The sequence below is a fragment of the Schistocerca serialis genome, chromosome 3 (genome assembly GCF_023864345.2).
Source record: "Schistocerca serialis cubense isolate TAMUIC-IGC-003099 chromosome 3, iqSchSeri2.2, whole genome shotgun sequence".
In the NCBI taxonomy this organism is placed as follows: domain Eukaryota; kingdom Metazoa; phylum Arthropoda; class Insecta; order Orthoptera; family Acrididae; genus Schistocerca; species Schistocerca serialis.
In genome coordinates this window covers 695,072,499-695,090,916 of record NC_064640.1, presented here as the reverse complement: position 1 = coordinate 695,090,916, position 18,418 = coordinate 695,072,499, and the positions used below count along the sequence as shown (strand labels likewise).

The following is an 18,418-nucleotide window of genomic DNA, read 5'->3' as shown; positions in this document are numbered from 1 at the left end:
GTCGTGGTCATCCGCCCACGTCGGGGAACTCAAAAAGCAAGATCGGCTTTCCTAGCTTCCTCAGGACACGGCATGGGTGCTTGCACTCCAGAAGGTGGTGGGCAGCATCTGTCCTGCATATCGGCATCTGATTTTGCCACTGTAGGTATATGTGGTTTGTCCTCAGTTCCGTTCGGTGGTGCCACACTGCAGCAAATGGCGGCTGCCTCTGTGGTAGCGTCGTCATTGAAGGTGGAGTCGTCGTCCTCTGGAGGCTGTGTCGCATCCCGTTTGGAAGTTGCTCTACGCCTCAGCTTCCGTCGCTTCGGAGAGCGTTGCTTCCTGGTGTGTCCTGTGTCAGACGACGGCAAAGATTCCCGACGTTCCGGCACAAGGGCAGCTGTAGGCACAATAAGCGAGTCTACGGCCATGCTATCGTCATGTATGTTGTTATCTGTCGACGGGGGCGGCGGCATCGGAATTGAATCCGTAGCTTGTGGAACGGGTGTGTCGTCATCGCCCTGTATTGGAGGATGGAGCCGCGACCCAACAGTGGATGTCGGCTGTCGTGGTGAAGTGGTAGCTGTCGTGAGGGCTGCTGCGTAAGTCACGGGAAGCAGCGTCGGCTGCGATGGCGGGTCTGCGTCAGCCGGCGGCAGTTGAGTGATTCGACGTTGGAGACATTCTGATCTGAGGTGTCCCTCCTTCCCACAACCAGAGCAGGTCTTTGGTTGCCCATCGTAGATGACGATGGCACGGCAGCCACCGATATTCAGATATGAAGGTACATGTCTTTTAAGTTCTATTCGGACCTGGCGGACTCCGTTCAGCACAGGATATGTCTGGAATTGCGTCCATTTTCCCGCAATATGATCATGGACCGTGCCGTAGGAGCGCAGCGCTGTCACGGCGTCCTCCGCCGGTAGTTCGAAAGTAAGTTCGAAAATTCTGATCGTGGGAAATCCCATGCCAGAATAATCGACGTGTACAGTCCCCACATTGCCATCAGCATGGCAGAAACGGAGACCTTGTTTCGTGTCCCGAAGGATCCGTTCACATGCTGCGTCGTTGATGATCTTGACATATACGATACTACTCACAATGGACAAGTGAATGCCGAGAATGTCGGTCGCCGGGATTTTAAATTCTTCTCGTAGAAATCGTTCGACTTCGAGTGCTTTGAGCCGTGCAAATTCGTTGCGGAACGTAAATTTGAGCGTCGATTTTCTGTATTGGTGCGCCATAGTGATCTATATGCTGAGTACGGCACCCGCGAAACGGCCGAGTACGATGTAAACAACACAAGCGCTCGCTCCGCGGCAGGAACACAAACAGCGCGTCCTCACCGCAGCACAGCCAAAGGCCAACTACCTCCCTATCTGAGCTACCGAAGCACGACTCACGCCCGGTCCTCACAGCTCTACTTCTGCCAGTATCTCGTAGAGCACTTGCCCGCGAAAGGCAAAGGTCCCGAGTTCGAGTCTCGGTCGGGCACACAGTTTTAATCTGCCAGGAAGTTTCATATCAGCGCACACTCCGCAGCAGAGTGAAAATCTCATTCAGGATATATTGCTACTCACCATATAGTGGAGGTGTTGAGTCACAGACGGGCACAACAAAAACACTGCTAAACAAGTAAGTTTTCGGTCGAAAGGCCATCTTCTGAATTAGAAAACACACACGCACACATTCACACAAACGCAACTCACGCTCACTTGACCACTGTCTCTGGCTGCCGAGGCAGCTCTGTCACATTTGAGTGGGGCAGTGCCAGATGAGACGGGCCGAGTTCGTCGCAACATGGTCCGCCCGCGGGCTGCGTGGGCGGGCGCGTGGCCAGATGAGGGCGCGTGACTCACCGCGGCCAGGGCAGCCGTAGCCGCTGGCCGCCAGCTATCGATCAGCGCCGCCCCCGCCCACCCACGCCACACCCGCCTGTCACGCTGCACAGACTCACCCGGCTGCCTCATTAGGCCACACACCCCTCCTCCCCAACTTCCAATCGGGCCCGCTTTGTACGTAATTGCGCGTCGCCGCAATCTTCTCCGCTTTGCATTACCTCCTGGAGTACGTGTTCTTAATCCCAGCTACTTTGCGCTTGATGTTTTAGGCATCATTCGTTTGGTGAACAAAGATTCATATTACTAATGTCGAGTTGACGACGAACAGCTGGACACATTTTTAGGGCATTAAATGATCCGTGCAGAGCTGTGATTTAAGTTCTATTTCGCCCTGACGCTTAACATGTAGTGCGGGCCATAGCAAAAAAAATTTCGTTATAACCTACCAGCAAGGACAGTATACTAGAGAAATCTTCGAATTAAAAACCCATAAAGTAGCAATTAAGGATTGTTATCTAGACGCGTAAAATTTTATTGTATAAGTTATGATTTAATGAATTGATGACATAAAACAGAAACTACTTTTGGCATTTCAGTTTTTAAATTCCTCTTTCTTCGTAAGCGACTATTAATCAAATTGCGTGCATATGGAGTATCATCTCAGTTGTGTGACTGGATTCGTGATTTCCTCTCAGAGAGGTAACAGTTCGTAGTGATGGACGGTAAATCATCGAGTAGAACAGAAGTGATATCTGGCGTTCCGCAAGGTAGTGTCATAGGTCCTCTGCTGTTCCTGATTTACATTCATGATCTAGGTGATAATCTGAGCACACCCCTTAGATTGTTTGCAGATGATGCTGTATTTACCGTCTACTAAAATCATCAGACGATCAATTCCAATAACAAAGTGATCTACAGAGAATTTCTGTATGGTGCAATTAGCACTTAACAAAGAAAAGTGCGAGGTCATCCACATGGGTACTAAAAGAAATCCGATAAATTTTGGGTATACGATAAATCGCACAAATGTAAGGGCTGTCAATTCGACCGAATACCTAGGAATTGCAATTACGAGCAACTTAAATTGGAAAGACCACATAGATAATATTGTGGGGAAGGCGAAACAAAGACTGCGATTTGTTGGCAGAACAATTAGAAGATGCGACAAACCCAGTAAAGAGCCAGCCTACATTACACTTGTCCGTCCTCTGCTGGAATATTGCTGCGCGGTGTCGGATCTTACCAGGTAGGATTGATGGAGGACATCGAAAAAGTGCAAAGAAGGGCAGCTCTTTTCGTGTTATCGCGCAGTAGGGGTGAGAGTGTCACTGATATGATACGCGAGTTGGGGTGGCAGTCACTGAAACAAAGGCGATTTTCTTTACGGTGAGATCTATTTACGAAATTCCAATCACCAACATTCTCTTCCGAATGCGAAAATATTTTGTTGACACCCACCTATGTAGGGAGAAATGATCATCATCACAATAAAATGAGATAAATCAGAGCTCGAATGGAAAGATTTAGGTGTTCCTTTTTCCCACTCGCCATTCGAGAGTGGAATGGTAGAGAAGTAGTCTGAAAATGGTTCGATGAACCCTCTGCCAGACACTTAAGTGTGAATTGCAGAGTAACCATGTAGATGTAGATGAAGAGAATAGTTTTATACAAAAAAAAAATCATCTTAATACAGAGTGATTCTTACATTGTTTTTACGTTGTTATTTGCCTACGACTGGTACTGCTTCTGCGGAAGTCCTGTGTATTGCACTAAACGATGGGGATATCATTCATAATGCTCTAATGGGCAAGGTAAGATATAGCTCAGTGTTCTGCGCCCTACACCGGTCAATTGGCGGCGGAAGGGTGGGGGAGTAGTACTGTGTCAAATTATTCAGCAGCTTCTCTGGCGACAGAACGTAAAGAAAAAGACAATAGTTGGGATGAAACTTGTTATGGAAGAAATCGGCTTCTCGCGAATTCGTACTTGCTTCAAAATACCGTTTTGTTTTACAGTTCTTGACGATGTTGCCAACTGAAGTGTCACTGGGAATTTGACGTGAGGGATCGTGAGCTTTATGAGGTAAATGCTGGCGTCGTTGGATGAGGTATGGAGGGGCGTGTGGTCAGTCGGGCAGGTTGGCACGTCTTTGCCTATCGATAGGTTTGTGGCGGCCGATTGGCTGTGTATAGTGCATCGGGAGGACGGTGCGGGAGGCAGGACGGTAGTTACATGGGGGACCGCGGAGCGATAACGACAAAGTGCGGGCTGTATGTGGGGCGGGACGTAGTGGAACTTGTGTGTAACAAGTGGGTTACGGCATTCGGTGTTCTGTAAATGACCTGGAAGTTTGCGGTGATAATTGTTGTTTAGTCGGTGGAGGTTTTGTGTTACTGACTGCAGAGAGAAACGTGGCATGATGGTATGTTGCTTTTGATGGAACGTGGTAAATGGGAGCAGCTTCCTGTTCTGTAGCACAGATGAGCCGAGTCAAGGAACTGTTACGTGGTAGGCCTTCTGAGTAATTCCGTGCCGAAGGGAGGAGGAGTAGGATATTAGTGTTTAACGTCCCGTCGACAACGAGGTCATTAGAGACGGAGCGCAAGCTCGGGTGAGGGAAGGATGGGGAAGGAAATCGGCCGTGCCCTTTCAAAGGAACCATCCCGGCATTTGCCTGAAGCGATTTAGGGAAATCACGGAAAACCTAAATCAGGATGGCCGGAGACGGGATTGAACCGTCGTCCAGTGTGCTAACTAACCACTGCGCCACCTCGCTCGGTCCGTGCTGAAGGGAATTTTCTGCTCTCAACCGACATTATTCATTGTTTGTTGTCTCTTCTTCTTGCCGCAAACTTACGGGCGGTATAGTTGGTCTTTGTCTTGTGCCCCTCCTAAGCATTATAGAACTCACTTAACAGAACAGTCTCTATTTGTGATTGTCTGCCTATCGTGTTAGTGCGTACACTGTGGTGCGAGTTTAAAGTCCACTGTACGGTAATGTGTGGACTGAGTTCCATACGCTGTCTCGTTTGTAGATAAGCTACACTTTTCTACAATCCTCCCAGTTAACCGAAGTCGACCATTCACCTCCCTCCTACCGACCTTACGACCTCATTCCATTTCATATCGCTTTGCAACATTAGGCATTGATATTCACTCACCTTGATTGTGTCAAGCACCACACACCAGTACTATATTCAAACTTCACGCTATTGTGTTTGCTACTTCTCCGCACTAACGTACATTTTTCTGCATTTAGACCAAGCTTTCGTTCATCACAACAAATTCTGTCCAAGTCCTGTATTCTCCTGCAGTCACTCAACACCTTCCCGTACGCTACAGCATTATCCAGATCATTTATGTGTAGAGAGAACAAGACCAGTCCCACCACAGTTCCCTGGGAACTCTTTACAAAACTCTTGTCTCTGACGAGCAGCGCAGTCCAGGACAGTATACTGGGTTCTCTTAGTTAAAAGTTCTCGAGGTACTTAAATATCCTAGATCCTGTACGGTATGCTCGGACCGTCGTTAACAGTCTGCATTGGCGGCGGAAGGGTGGGGGAGTAGTACTGTGTCAAATTATTCAGCAGCTTCTTTGGCGACAGAACGTAAAGAAAAAGACAATAGTTGGGATGAAATTTGTTATGGAAGAAATCGGCTTCTCGCGAATTCGTACTTGCTTCAAAATACCGTTTTGTTTTACAGTTCTTGACGATGTTGCCAACTGAAGTGTCACTGGGAATTTGACGTGAGGGATCGTGAGTTTTATGAGGTAAATGCTGGCTTAATTCATATCAGCTGCCCTCTGAGAAAAACAGCCGAATATGCCAGTACCAAATAATTATGTCCATAATTTTACGATTAAAAGAAGGTTCAAACCACAGTATTATAACAAATCACATTTTTAAATTTTTGTGGTGATGTAACACATAATTTCCTTTCTAACGATATGTGTCAGCCTGCCCACAATTGCAGTCGCCTCGGGCAGCTTCTGGATGGGGAGGGATGGGGGCTTTTGTTCGGCTTAAACCGGACTTCCCCAGTCCTTCTAACTAGGTTGCGGCCAGCGCCTACACGTTTGGCTTACAGGGACGGCCGGTGCTTCCAACATCCGTTGCAGATAGAGTTCTCTAAGTCGTGCTAGAAGGCAGCACCTTAGCAGAAGCGTCGTATATAAGAGGAGCCCGTTTTGTATACTGAAGAGGCAAACAATAAAACAAAGGCGTTTTTCGTTGCGCAGGATCTTCTCATGAAATTTCAGTCATCAACTTTCTCCTCCGAATCCGAAAATATTTTGCTAGCGCCCGCCTAATAAGGAACAATGATCATCTTAATAAAACAAGAGAAATCAGAGCTGGCACGGAAAGATTGTGGTGTTCGTATTTGCCACGCGCTGTTCGAAAGTGGAACGGTAGAGAAATAGATTGAATGTGGTGAACCCTCTGCCGTACACATAATTGTGAATTGCAGAGTGCCGGCCGGAGTGGCCGAGCGGTTCTAGGCGCTTCAGTCTGGGACCGCGCGACCGCTACGGTCGCAGGTTCGAATCCTGCCTCGGGCATAGATGTGTGTGATGTCCTTAGGTTAGTTAGATTTAAGTAGTTCTAAGTTCTAGTGGACTGATGACCTCAGATGTTAAGTCACATAGTGCTCAGAGCCATTTGGACCATTTTGAATTGCAAAGTAACATGTGTATGTAAATGTAGAAGCAGGAGATGGGTAATGAGAATGCGTACATTCTGCTTTTTATTCAGAGTGGCTGCAAGACTTCTTGGAGAAGTTTCTGAAGCTCAGTGAAACCAGGGAGTCGACAGGCAACACTCGCGTGGTTGAGGTGGCGTAAAATGGACCCTGGAGGCGGAGTTTGGGTTTTAAAATGGGTACCATTTCGGAAGTCTTGAGTTTGATCCTTCGTGATCAACAAGGTTATTTTTACGGTACGGAAAGCATGCAAAGAATTCGAAAGTGTGTTCCCGTGTGCTGGCGTTGTGCTCTGCTTTGGCATTTTCCTGTTTGTGCCGCGAGTGTTGCGGGTTAGTGAGTGCAGACTTGTTCAGTGAAACTGAGGCCTCTCAGCAGAGTGTGCAGTCGTTAGGTAGCTGGAGATGGTACTGGATAAAAGTAACGGACTTGATATAGTTAATTGATGCGAATAAATTTCGTATGTTGCCGTACAGATTCGAATGTGGTATTTTTGTGAGACTTTGTCGTTTATTGAGATTGAACCATATTGCTTTGCTGTGTGGAACTTATCGAGCAAAGATGAGGCCAGTTGGAGGCAGTATACGAACTGTTGGCGGTGAATATAAGGGTCAATAAAAAAGTTTCTGTTCGAAGTCGGAACAGTACAGAATCGATGTGCGAACTAGACAAAATCGCCGTGAGCATTGAGGCAATCTGACCACCGACGCACCAGGTCGAACATCCCGTTAGGTAAAACACCGTAACTGTCTGCTGCACATCCTAGTCCGGCACGAATCGTCGACCCTTCAACGCCTTTTTTAAGGGACCGTAGGCGTGATATTCGCAAGGGGAGAGATCGTGACTGTAGGGTGGGTGCTCGAGTGCCACTTCAGTTGGCGTAACCCGCTGGCCTCCCAGAACGACTGGCGTCTTGTGTCGAATCGCAGGCAGCACGGAGCTTGGCGCACCACTACACAATGGCGGTTTTCGACAGACATACTGCCTCATACACATTCTTCAGTCTCCTTTGCATATGCAATGCAATAAATGCTCAAAATGATGTCCGTCAACCTCAATGCATTTGGCAATACGTGTAACAACATTCCTCTCAACAGCGAGTATTCGCCTTCCGTAATGTCCGCACGTGTACAGACATACGGCTAACAATTTTAGATGAACAGCTGGTAACAGGTAGGTTTCTTAAATTAAAATACAGAACGTAGGTACGCTTGAACATTGTATTTCGGTTGTTCCAATGAGATACATGTACCTTTGTGAACTTATCATTTCTGAGAACGCATGCTATTACAGCGTGATTACCTGTAAATACCACATTAATGCAATAAATGCTCAAAATGATGTCCGAAAACCTCAATGCCTTTGGCAATACGTGCAACAACATTCCTCTCAAAAGCGAGTAGTTCGCCTTCCGTAATGTCCGCACATGGATTCACAATGCGCTGACGCATTTTGTCAGGCGCTGTCGGTGGATCACGATAGCAAATATGCTTCAACTTTCCCCACAGAAAGTAATCCGGGGACGTCAGATCCGGTGAACGTGCGGGCCATGGTGCTTTGACGACCAGTCTACCTGTCATGAAATATGCTATTCAATACCGCTTCAACCGCACGCGGGCTATGTGCCGGACATCCATCATGTTGGAAGTACATCGCCATTCTGTCATGCAGTGAAACATCTTGTAGTAACATCGGTAGAACATTACGTAGGAAATCAGCATACATTGCACCATTTAGATTGCCATCGATAAAATGGGGGCCAATTATCCTTCCTCCCATAATGGCACACCATACATTAACCCGCCAAGGTCGCTGATGTTCCACTTGTCGTAGCCATCGTGGATTTTCCTTTGCCCAATAGTGCATATTATGCCGCTTTAGGTTACCGCTGTTAGTCAATGACGCTTCGTCGCTAAATAGAACGCGTGCAAAAAAATCAGTCATCGTCCCGTAATTTCTCTTGTGCCCAGTGGCAGAACTGTACACGACGTTCAAAGTCGTCACCACGCAATTCCTGGTGCATAGAAATATGGTACGGGTGCAATCGATGTTGATGTAGCATTCTCAACACTGACGTTTTTGAGATACTCGATACTCGCGTAATTTGCCTGCAACTGCTGTGCGGATTAGCCGTGACAGTAGCTAAAACACCTACTTGGGCTTCATCATTTGTTGGAGGTGTCGAGGTTGACGTTTCACATGTGGCTGAACACTTCCTGTTTCCTTAAATAACGTAACTATCCGACGAACGGTCCGGACTCTTGGATGATGTCGTCCAGGATACCGAGCAGCATACATAGCACACGCCCGTTGGGCATTTTGATCACAATAGCCATACATCAACACGATATCGACCTTCTCCGCAACTGGTAAACGTTCCATTTTAACACGGGTAATGTATCACGAAGCAAATACCGCCCCCACTGGCGGAATGTTGCTTGATTCCACGTACTTATACGTTTGTGACTATTACAGCGCCATCTATCACAAAGCGAAAAAAGTGGTGCAACTAAAACATTCATATTTCTTTGCGTACTACACGAATATGTAATAAGAAATGGGGGTTCCTATTTTAGAAAAACGCAGTTGATATCCGTTTGACCTATGGCAGCGCCATCTAGTGTGCCAACTATAGCGCCATCTGGTTTCCCCCCTTCAAGTTCTTTGTAGTTTTTTCGTTTGATGCTTATTTCGTGAGATATTTGGCCCTGTCACTATCAATGGACCACCCTGTATAACCACATCGGAGTAGCTCTGCACTGCACGTACACTACACCAAAGCCCTCAAATGGAAGTTTTTTGACCGGCCCTTATTTTATTTAATCGTGATTTTATACAATATACATATGATATAAGACAAGATTAAACCTTAAAGTCCGTGTTTTTCAACCAAATAATTAAGCTGGGTGTGAGAGTGAACAAGTCGTCGGGAATTCCAGGGTATGAATGAAGTAGACAGCGTTGGACTAGATGTTCAACTGCCTTTTTTACGTGATTACATTCACACATTGGTGGACTGATCCAGCCCCATTTGTACCAGAGGCTCCTCGGTAGGTCAAACCCTGTTGGCTTCTCTATGGAATCAAGGTGGTGGGCTCTTGTTCTCAATGTTTTTGCTGACCATTCATGCTTCCAGCTTTCATTTGTCCTGCAGTAACACTTGCTGGTCGTCTTGGTCGCAATCGTTGCTGTGGCGGATGACAGAATTCCTGGTGCAGTGGTAGAGAGGGTGATGCAGAGATTTTCTTGGCCTCCCTCAGTAGAGCTTGCTTCCTCCTTAAGTTGGGTGGAGGGATGTGACTCAGTACAGGTAACCAGTGGCATGGGGTTGATTTGATGCAACATGTAGTCCAGCGCATTGTGTCGTTCAGTTTTGTGTCTACCTTCTTCACATGTACACTTTTCAACCAGACAGGTGCACAGTACTCGGTAGCAGAGTACACAAGACTGAAACGAGTTAAACGCAGACAGTCAGCAGAGGTTCCCCAGGTGGTACCACTGAGCTTATGTAGTATGTTGTTCCTTGCAGCAACTTTATGCGAAAACTTGGTGATGTGCTCTTTGTAGCTCAGGGTTCTATCTAGAGTGATTCCGAGATATTTTGGGAAAGGATTATATCTCAACGTTTGTCCATTGAGCAGAACTCTTGGTTTGTAGTTCGCAGCACGATTCGCTAGATGGAAACAAGAGACTTCAGTTTTTGATGTGCTTGGGCTCAATCTCCAGGTCTTAAAGAAAGTTGACATCAATCGGCCCTTATACACTGCCGAAAAAACTTAGTACATCCTTTTAGAGGTTTTCCTTTCACTGAAGATTTATTGTTGCGAAAGTACATATGGAGTACATGAAATTATTATATTTACAGATCAAGGCACAAGCGGTTCTGAGGTACCAGGTATCCACACATGCTGAAAGACACACATATTAGTACGTGGTGTAGCCTCCTTGGGCAGCAATGCAGGCGTTGACTCTCACATCCAGTAGATCGTACAAATGGCAAATACGGTCCTGAGATACGTTATTCCGCGCTTGCTCGTATGTTCATGTAGTTCTGTAAGAGTTGGTTGACGAGTCGCACGAGTCGCTTCTCGTCTAATCATATCCCTCATGGGCTCAGCTGAAGACAAGTCCGGAGATCATGCTGAGTAGGGAACTTGCGTCACTTCTTGCAGAGTAGTTGAGTTTCACGTGTTGTGTATGGGCGGGCACTGTCCTTTGGAACAATACATCACTTTCCTGTTACAATAAAGGCAAAAGAAAGGGTCTAACAACATCTGCGCTTGCCGAGTGCTGGTTATCGTCCCCTTCTGAATCACCAAAGGTGAATGAGAGTTGTAGCAGGGGGGAGGCAGTGTGTCTTGGATGAGACAGCGCTTAGAGGATCCAAGTCGTACGCGCAAACGACCATCACTTGCGTGGAGGCAGAATCTGTTTTCATCGCTGAAGACCACCGCGCACCATTCTCTCTCTCAAGAGATCCTTTGACGACACCAGTCGAGCCGTGCACGTCGATGCTGTGGCGTGAGTGGAAAACAGGCTACAAGTGTGCGTGCTCATTGTCCCACTGCTAATGGTTCAAATGGCACTGAGCAGTATCGGACTTAACTTCTAAGGTCATCAGTCCCCTAGAACTTAGAACTACTTAAACCTAACTAACCTAAGGACATCACACACATCCATGCCCGAGGCAGGATTCCAACCTGCGACCGTAGCGGCGACGCGGTTCCAGACTGAAGCGCCTAGAACCGCACGGCCACCCCGGCCGGCTCCCACTGCTAATAAGCGGTTCGCAAGAATTCGTGTTGACACGTCTGGGCTCACAAGCCCTCTTATCTGTGCTGTGGTAGCTGTACGATCTACCACTGCTACCCTTGCAATACGGCGATCCTTGGAACCTTCCCGTCCCCTCTATATCTCTTTTTTTTTACGCAACGTTCCCTTCTACAGTAACCTATGAAACCTTTCCTTAGGATTTCTATCTCTTGCTTAATAATAACAAATGAAATTTTCCCTTTGAAATTTATTCTTTTTCTCAATCTTCGCATACAAATTTAATTGCTGCTTATTAAAAGTGATTTTGTGATTATTTCGACGAAACATAGAATGTGTCGTCGTCGTGGCCCTCAGTCGTTATCTGCAATAACCCAAAATTGTTCCTTACCTTTTTTACTGTTGCTGGATTGCCATCTGACTGCTACATCGAACTGCGACATGAATATACTTACTCTGGTTTACTATACTCTATTAACTGTTGGTGGGCAGTCATAATAAGTGGCTGTATTTATTACCAAAGCTTATGTTATTCTTTAATAGCAAAGCTGACGTTATTCTTTAATTAATTTGACTGAAGTTATGTAATTCATAGTTACTCTTTTTCTTGACAACAATAAAATGTTTGCAAAGTTGTTCCCCCTTTTTTATATCTATGTTCACCATGTTTTCTCTTTTGTTCTTTTTAAATGTCTTCTATTGTTTGTTCTATGTCTTTCGGCTGAAGAGCAGCGCACATGCTGCTGCCAGCCCGCCCCTATGGGGAATTGAAATACAATAAAGGAAAAAAAAAGTGGTGTAGCAGAGTAAGGGATTAATTTGGATCCGCCAAAAGTCGTTTGCAATTAAATCCGCTGAGCAGTACGTCGTATGATATAAGTCTCGCTGGCCTCACGTTATCAAGAGTGCGTTGATTGTGGCCGAGCCCGCGATGGTGATCTCGCACGACTCTACAGAAGCTTCGAGGCGCGAGAAACGTTTCTGTGTGGGCCCGTGTGTGTTGTGGTCCTATGGGTTGCTGTTTCGATAGACGGCCCTGGATCCATGTGTGATAAGAGAAATAAGAAACCTATTTTGTGTCGGAAAAATACATGATGGTTATAATCAAACTTTCGCTGCTTGGGAGGGCTCCCATTAAAAAAAAAGTGATCGTAGGACAATGAAACATTGTGGAGACATTTGTTCGGACATACAGAAGAAAAGTAACGAATGAACCTCTGAAATAAGTACGTTTCAGTTTCCAGAAGAGAGGGTAATATTTGTTACTTGCGTACCATGTTTACGTTCCACGTTAAAAACTTTCCTCAATGTAACGACCATTCGTTTGTGAAGTTTGTACGGGTACCATGTCACAATTGCTCGCAGCACTTTTCGAACTGCGGACCACTAAATGTTCAGCTTTCGTGACACAGCCCGTGCACTGCCTGAAGATCGCACATTCCGTCCAGCGTTTTCAGCGATGGAACAGTTTGTGGCCCAACTGGCCATCGGCCTATCCCCGGTTCAGTTCTCAAATCGTCAGTTAATTCGAATTTCCAATCATGTTCTTCAACTTCTCCATGCTCCTTTAAATGTGTTGATACTGGCGAAGAGCAGCAGGACTATTTCTGTTTGTTTTAATAATTCAGCTGCTGAGCTTGTCCAGACCCATGTTGACTGCCTGCAGCTGTAATGCTCGCTTGATGCTTGTGCTTAAACCCCGTCGCGCGGAGTGGCCGCGTGGTTTGAGGCGTTATGTCACGGACTGCGCGGCCTCTGCCGCCGGAGGTTCGAGTCCTCCCTCAGGCATGGGTGTGTGTGTTGTTCTTAGTTTAAGTTGGTTTAAGTAGTGTGTAAGTCTAGGGACCGATGACCTCAGCAGTTTGGTCCCTTACGAATTCACACACATTTGAACATTTGCTTAAACCCCACGTCGCATACCAGTACCGGCACCTAAAGGCGACACAAATGCTACAGAACTCAGTCCGAACATAATTCCTATAAAGTTGGATATGAATATGATAAATAGTTTTCCGTATACACTGGCTCAAGTAGTGAAGGATTAATTATAGGCAACCTGTTAATTTACCCAAACAGGTCTCTTCATTCTGCAGGAATAATTACGATAATTACTGAATTCTGTTTTAGAGGCTGATTCCATCCAAAGTTTCATCGACATTCGCACTTAACTCCATTTTCCAGAAATCCATCAAAGACATCATTACTTTCTCTTCAAACGTTTCTTCCAAAATTATTCCAGCCTTTGTCAAGCCGAGTCTTGAAAAATTTTCTGATACTCAACAGGGGAAGACACTGGACCTGACGGGATACCATTTCGATTCTACAAACAGCATGCGAGAGAACTTGCCCCTCTTCTAGCAGCTGTGTACAATGGTCTCTGGAGGAGCGAAGCGATCCTCATGATTGGGAAAATAATAGTCTCTGGAGGAGCGAAGCGATCCTCATTGATTGGGAAAATGCGCAATTCATTCCCGTTTTTAAGAGGGATCGTCGAACAGGCGCACAAAACTAGAAGCCTATACCTCTGACGTTGGACGTTGTACGATATTGGAGCACGTTTTATGCCCGAGTATTATGACATATCTGGAGACCGAAGGTCTCCTCGGTGGGAATCATCACGGGCTCTAAAAAACGGCGTGTAAAACTCACCTCGCTGTGTTCGTGCACGAGATCCAGAAAGCAGTAGGTAGATGCAGGCGCCAAGGTACATGCGGTGTTTCCTGACTTCGGGAAGGCGTTCGATGCAGTTCCGCACTACCGCCTAATGAACAAAGTATGGGCATAGGGAATATCAGACCGACTGTCTGACTAGACTGAAAAGTTTAATAAAAACAGAACACAGCATGTCATTCTCGACGGAGAAAAGTTTTCAGGCGTAAAAGTACCTCGTGTCTACATCGAAAAAAAAAAAAAGCACTCCGTCATCAGGCCACAAGTGGCCCATCGGGACCTCACCTGAGGATGCCGATAGGAGGGGCGTGTGGTCAGCTACTATTCGGTTGAGTAGCTCCTCAATTGGCATCACGAGGCTGAGTGCACCCCGAAAAACGGCAACAGCGCATGGCGGCCTGGATGGTCACCCATCCACGTGCCATCCACGCCCGACAGTGCTTAACTTCGGTGATCTGACGGGAACCGGTGTATCCACTGCGGCAAGGCCATTGCCCTGTCTAGCTTGAAGGGTAGTTATTATTTTTACGATATACATAAATTACTTAGACAACGTCGGACATTCCATGATGCTTTTCCCAGACGATGCTGTTGTTTACAGACAAGTTACACCGCTAGGAAGTTGTACAGAAAGACCTGCACAGGAACAACGTTTGGCGCAATTGACCCACAACATAAATAATTATAGAGTATTGCGAATGCATAGACAGAAGTCCCTTTTTAGTATGACCACCCGATTTCACAACCATCATTGAAAGTAGTTACTTCCATAAAATATCTTGGAGTATGCATGCGAACAGATTCAAAGTCAAACGGGAACATAAAATTAATCACGCGTAAAATAGTCGCCAAATTGCGATTCTTTGGAAAAATCCTCAGAAAACATAGTCCATCAATAAAGGAAGCAGCTTACAAAACACTCGTTCGACAAATACTTGACTACCGCTCGTCAGTCTGGTATCCGCACAAATAGGATTGATAGAGGAAATAGAGAAGTTTCAAAGAAGAGCAGTTCATTTCGTTACAAGTTCATTTAGCAAGCGGGAAAGTGTCAGGGAGATTCTTAGCCAATTGCAGTGACAGACGCTGCAATAGAGGCACGGTGTGATTTACTATTTAAGTTCCCAAAGGTCGCGTTCCCAGAAGAGTCAACCAATATATTGTTTCATCCTACGTATATCTTGGGAAACGGCCATGAAGATAGAATTAGAGAGAGATTCGAGCCCACACAAAGGCTTACCGGCAATCTTTCTTCCCACGAACCATTCGCAACTGGAACAGGAAGAGTGGGAAGTGACGTTGGTACCCAACGCACAGTAAAGTGGCTTGCGGAGTGTAGCTGTAGATGTTACTATTTACTTTTCAGACACCTAAAATTTTTCCCCATTTGCTCGTGACGAAACACAAAGGAACATGGAATTTAAAGGCACTGTAGGTTGCCTATGAGGAACTCTTATATATATACTGCTCCGCAAAACTTAAGGACAAGCTAGAGAAAGCAGCCTAACGTATTATTTATTCCGTGGAAATGAATGGAAGTGCGGGATGGTGTTGCCAGAGGTCTCCCAGCCGTGCACAGAAAGTTGGACGAGACATGGCTTGAGAACACTGTGACTGTAGCGCCAAATGGAGCTGACCCAACAGCAAGAGGCAGATGAAGGAACCGGGAAAGACAGGTGTGTCAGTCAGAGAGCTGTTACGGTGCATTGTATTTGTGTTCTTCCTCTCGGAGACAACATTTGGTTGTCTTCGTACGGAGAAGAACTATCAGGAAACTTGAACAAGAACGAAGCGTGACGAGTGTAGCCCAGGAGTTTGGTATTGCTTACTGCTCACAGCACTGTTTCACATGCACGGGGAGCGTACGAACCACATGCACAGCAGCCCAAAGGAGAGAGGGTGATCGACTAAGGTCAACAAGAGCAGCAGATGACAACTACAGTGCGCAACAAGCAAAAAGGGGCCTGCGGCAAACAGCGGGTGCAATTGCAATCATATTTAAAAGGACTGCAAACACGCAATATGATGTTCCACTGTGGCACGGTGACTGCCTGGGGGTGGTTTCTCTGGCTGACGACCAGTGCGTTGTGTTCCGATGACACCAGCGCATCCGCGGCACCGTTCGCGCTGTTGCCAAGATCGTAGGGACTGGACCGGTGAGAAATGGGGTCGCGTGCCCTTTTCGGATGAGAGCAGATTCAGTCTGAGTAGTGATTCTGGCGCCACCTCATATGGCGAGAGGTGGGAACACGTTATGCACCCAGGAACATTGTCGAACATGATCGTTTCAGTGGTCCAGGTGTTAGTGTGTTGGGAGACATAATGTTGCGTGGGCGTACTGACCTCCAAATTTTTGGTCGTCGTATACTCACTGGTCACCGTTATTGCGATACTGTACCCCTTCCCAAGCGCACCTTTGCAGGGGTGCATTCGGCCTTGGCTTCATTCCTATGGATGACAACACGCGACCGCAACGAGCAGCGCATAGTAGTTCCTCTATGAATGAGAGGATATTTGGTAAATGGACAGTCCTGCCCGTTCCACCGGCTTAAATTGCATTGTGCACGTGTGGGATGCATTGCGGAGACGTATTGCAGCACGAGCACATGCACCAACGACCATCCAGCAGTCAACTGGCTCAAATGGCTCCATCACTATGGGACTTAACATCTGAGGTCATCAGTCCCCTAGACTTAGAACTACTTAAACCTAACTACCCTAAGGACTTCACACATCTAGAATTAAATTTTCACTCTACAGCAGAGTGTGCGCTGATATGAAACTTCCTGGCAGATTAAAACTGTGTGCCGGACCGAGACTCGAACTCGGGACCTTTGTCCGGCACACAGTTTTAATCTGCCAGGAAGTTTCATATCAGCGCACAATCCGCTGTAGAGCGAAAATTTCATTCTAGAAACATCTCCCAGGCTGTGGCTAAGCCATGTCTCTGTAATATCCTTTCTTCCAGGAGTGCTAATTCTGCAAAGTTCGCAGGAGAGCTTCTGTGAAGTTTGGAAGGTAGGAGACGAGGTACTGGTGGAATTAAGGCTGTGAGGACGGGGCGTGAGTCGTGCTTGGGTAGCTCAGTTGGTAGAGCACTTGCCATCGGAAGGCAAAGGTCTGCCGGCCGTTGTGGCCAAGCGGTTCTAGGCGCTTCAGTCTGGAACCACGCTGCTGCTACGGTCGCAGGTTCGAATCCAGCCTCGGGCATGGATGTGTGTGATGTCCTTCGGTTAGTTAGGTTCAGGTAGTTCTAAGTCTAGGGACTGATGACCTCAGATGTTACGTCCCATTGTGCTCAGAGCCATTTGAACCATTTTTGAAGGCAAAAGTCCCGAGTTCGAGTCTTGGTCCGGCACACAGTTTTAATCTGCCAGGAAGTTTCGACTTCACTCATCCATGCCCGAGGCAAGATTCGAACCTGCGACCGAAGCAGCAGCACGGTTTCGGACTGAAGCGCCTAGAACCGCTCGGCCACGGTGGCCGGCCATCCAACAGTTGTCAGCCGCACTGGTGTAGGAGAGTTCCACAAGTACTCGTTACCAACATTGTTGCTAGCGTGGGAGCACATTGGAGAGTGTGCACTGCAGTCCGTGGACATCACACGCCCTGTTAACAACCATGTCCCGCTGTTTGTAACGTCTAGGGAACCACCATAACCATTTTAGACTTGATATTTTTCTGGAGGACGTAAGACTTTTCTTTATGTGGTAATGCTCTTAGATAATTTTTTAATGATTTTAGAGGCAAGATTTATACAAAAAATATGTACCCATTTTCAAAACTTACTTTTTAGACTTGGCTACATTTTATGGACTAAAATAATTAATAACGGAATATTCTCTATTGTAATAAATAGTAAAATTAGCATTCAATAATTACCATACAAAATAGCAATAACAAATTCAGTTATGCAGCGAAATATACACATCCGTGTATTCTAGTGGTCACGACCTGATGCGCACTGCTACATTGCCTTGATGATATTTTCATAGCCATGCTCAACAGTTGGTCGCACTTGCGTATGATGGCAAGGTTGAACATTCACAAATGTGCACCCCAGGTTTCCATCGTAATAAATTCTTCTGTTGCAGCTAAGATACAGTAAAAGTTAATGTACACAACTGTAGCTGGAAGGTCTGAAAGGGATAAACAGCGGTGACTTCAGTGTAATTATTGTCTTTGAGTAAAAGTGTCATTTCTGTTCGTCTCAATTGTGTGGTTCTTCCAGTTATGTTTGCGCTATACTGCTGCAGATTTTTTTCTTTGTATGGTTCAAGTTTGGTCGATCTTTGTTACTTGGCAGTGATACATCATGCGGAAATTACTTTCCTCCTTAAGTTTTGCCCACCAACGTATTTTAGCAATATGAAATTTGATCTTGCCAGAGTATCGGCGTGATGCAAATACTGGCATCTAGAATGAGATTTCCACTCTGCAGCGGAGTGTGCGCTGAT

At 46.3% G+C, this 18,418-nt stretch overlaps 1 pseudogene; it reads right to left on the bottom strand.

Annotated features, from left to right (window-relative positions):
• Positions 1-14,339: 14,339 nt before the first annotated feature.
• LOC126471875 (5S ribosomal RNA) lies at positions 14,340-14,457 on the bottom strand (annotated as a pseudogene).
• Positions 14,458-18,418: the final 3,961 nt, after the last annotated feature.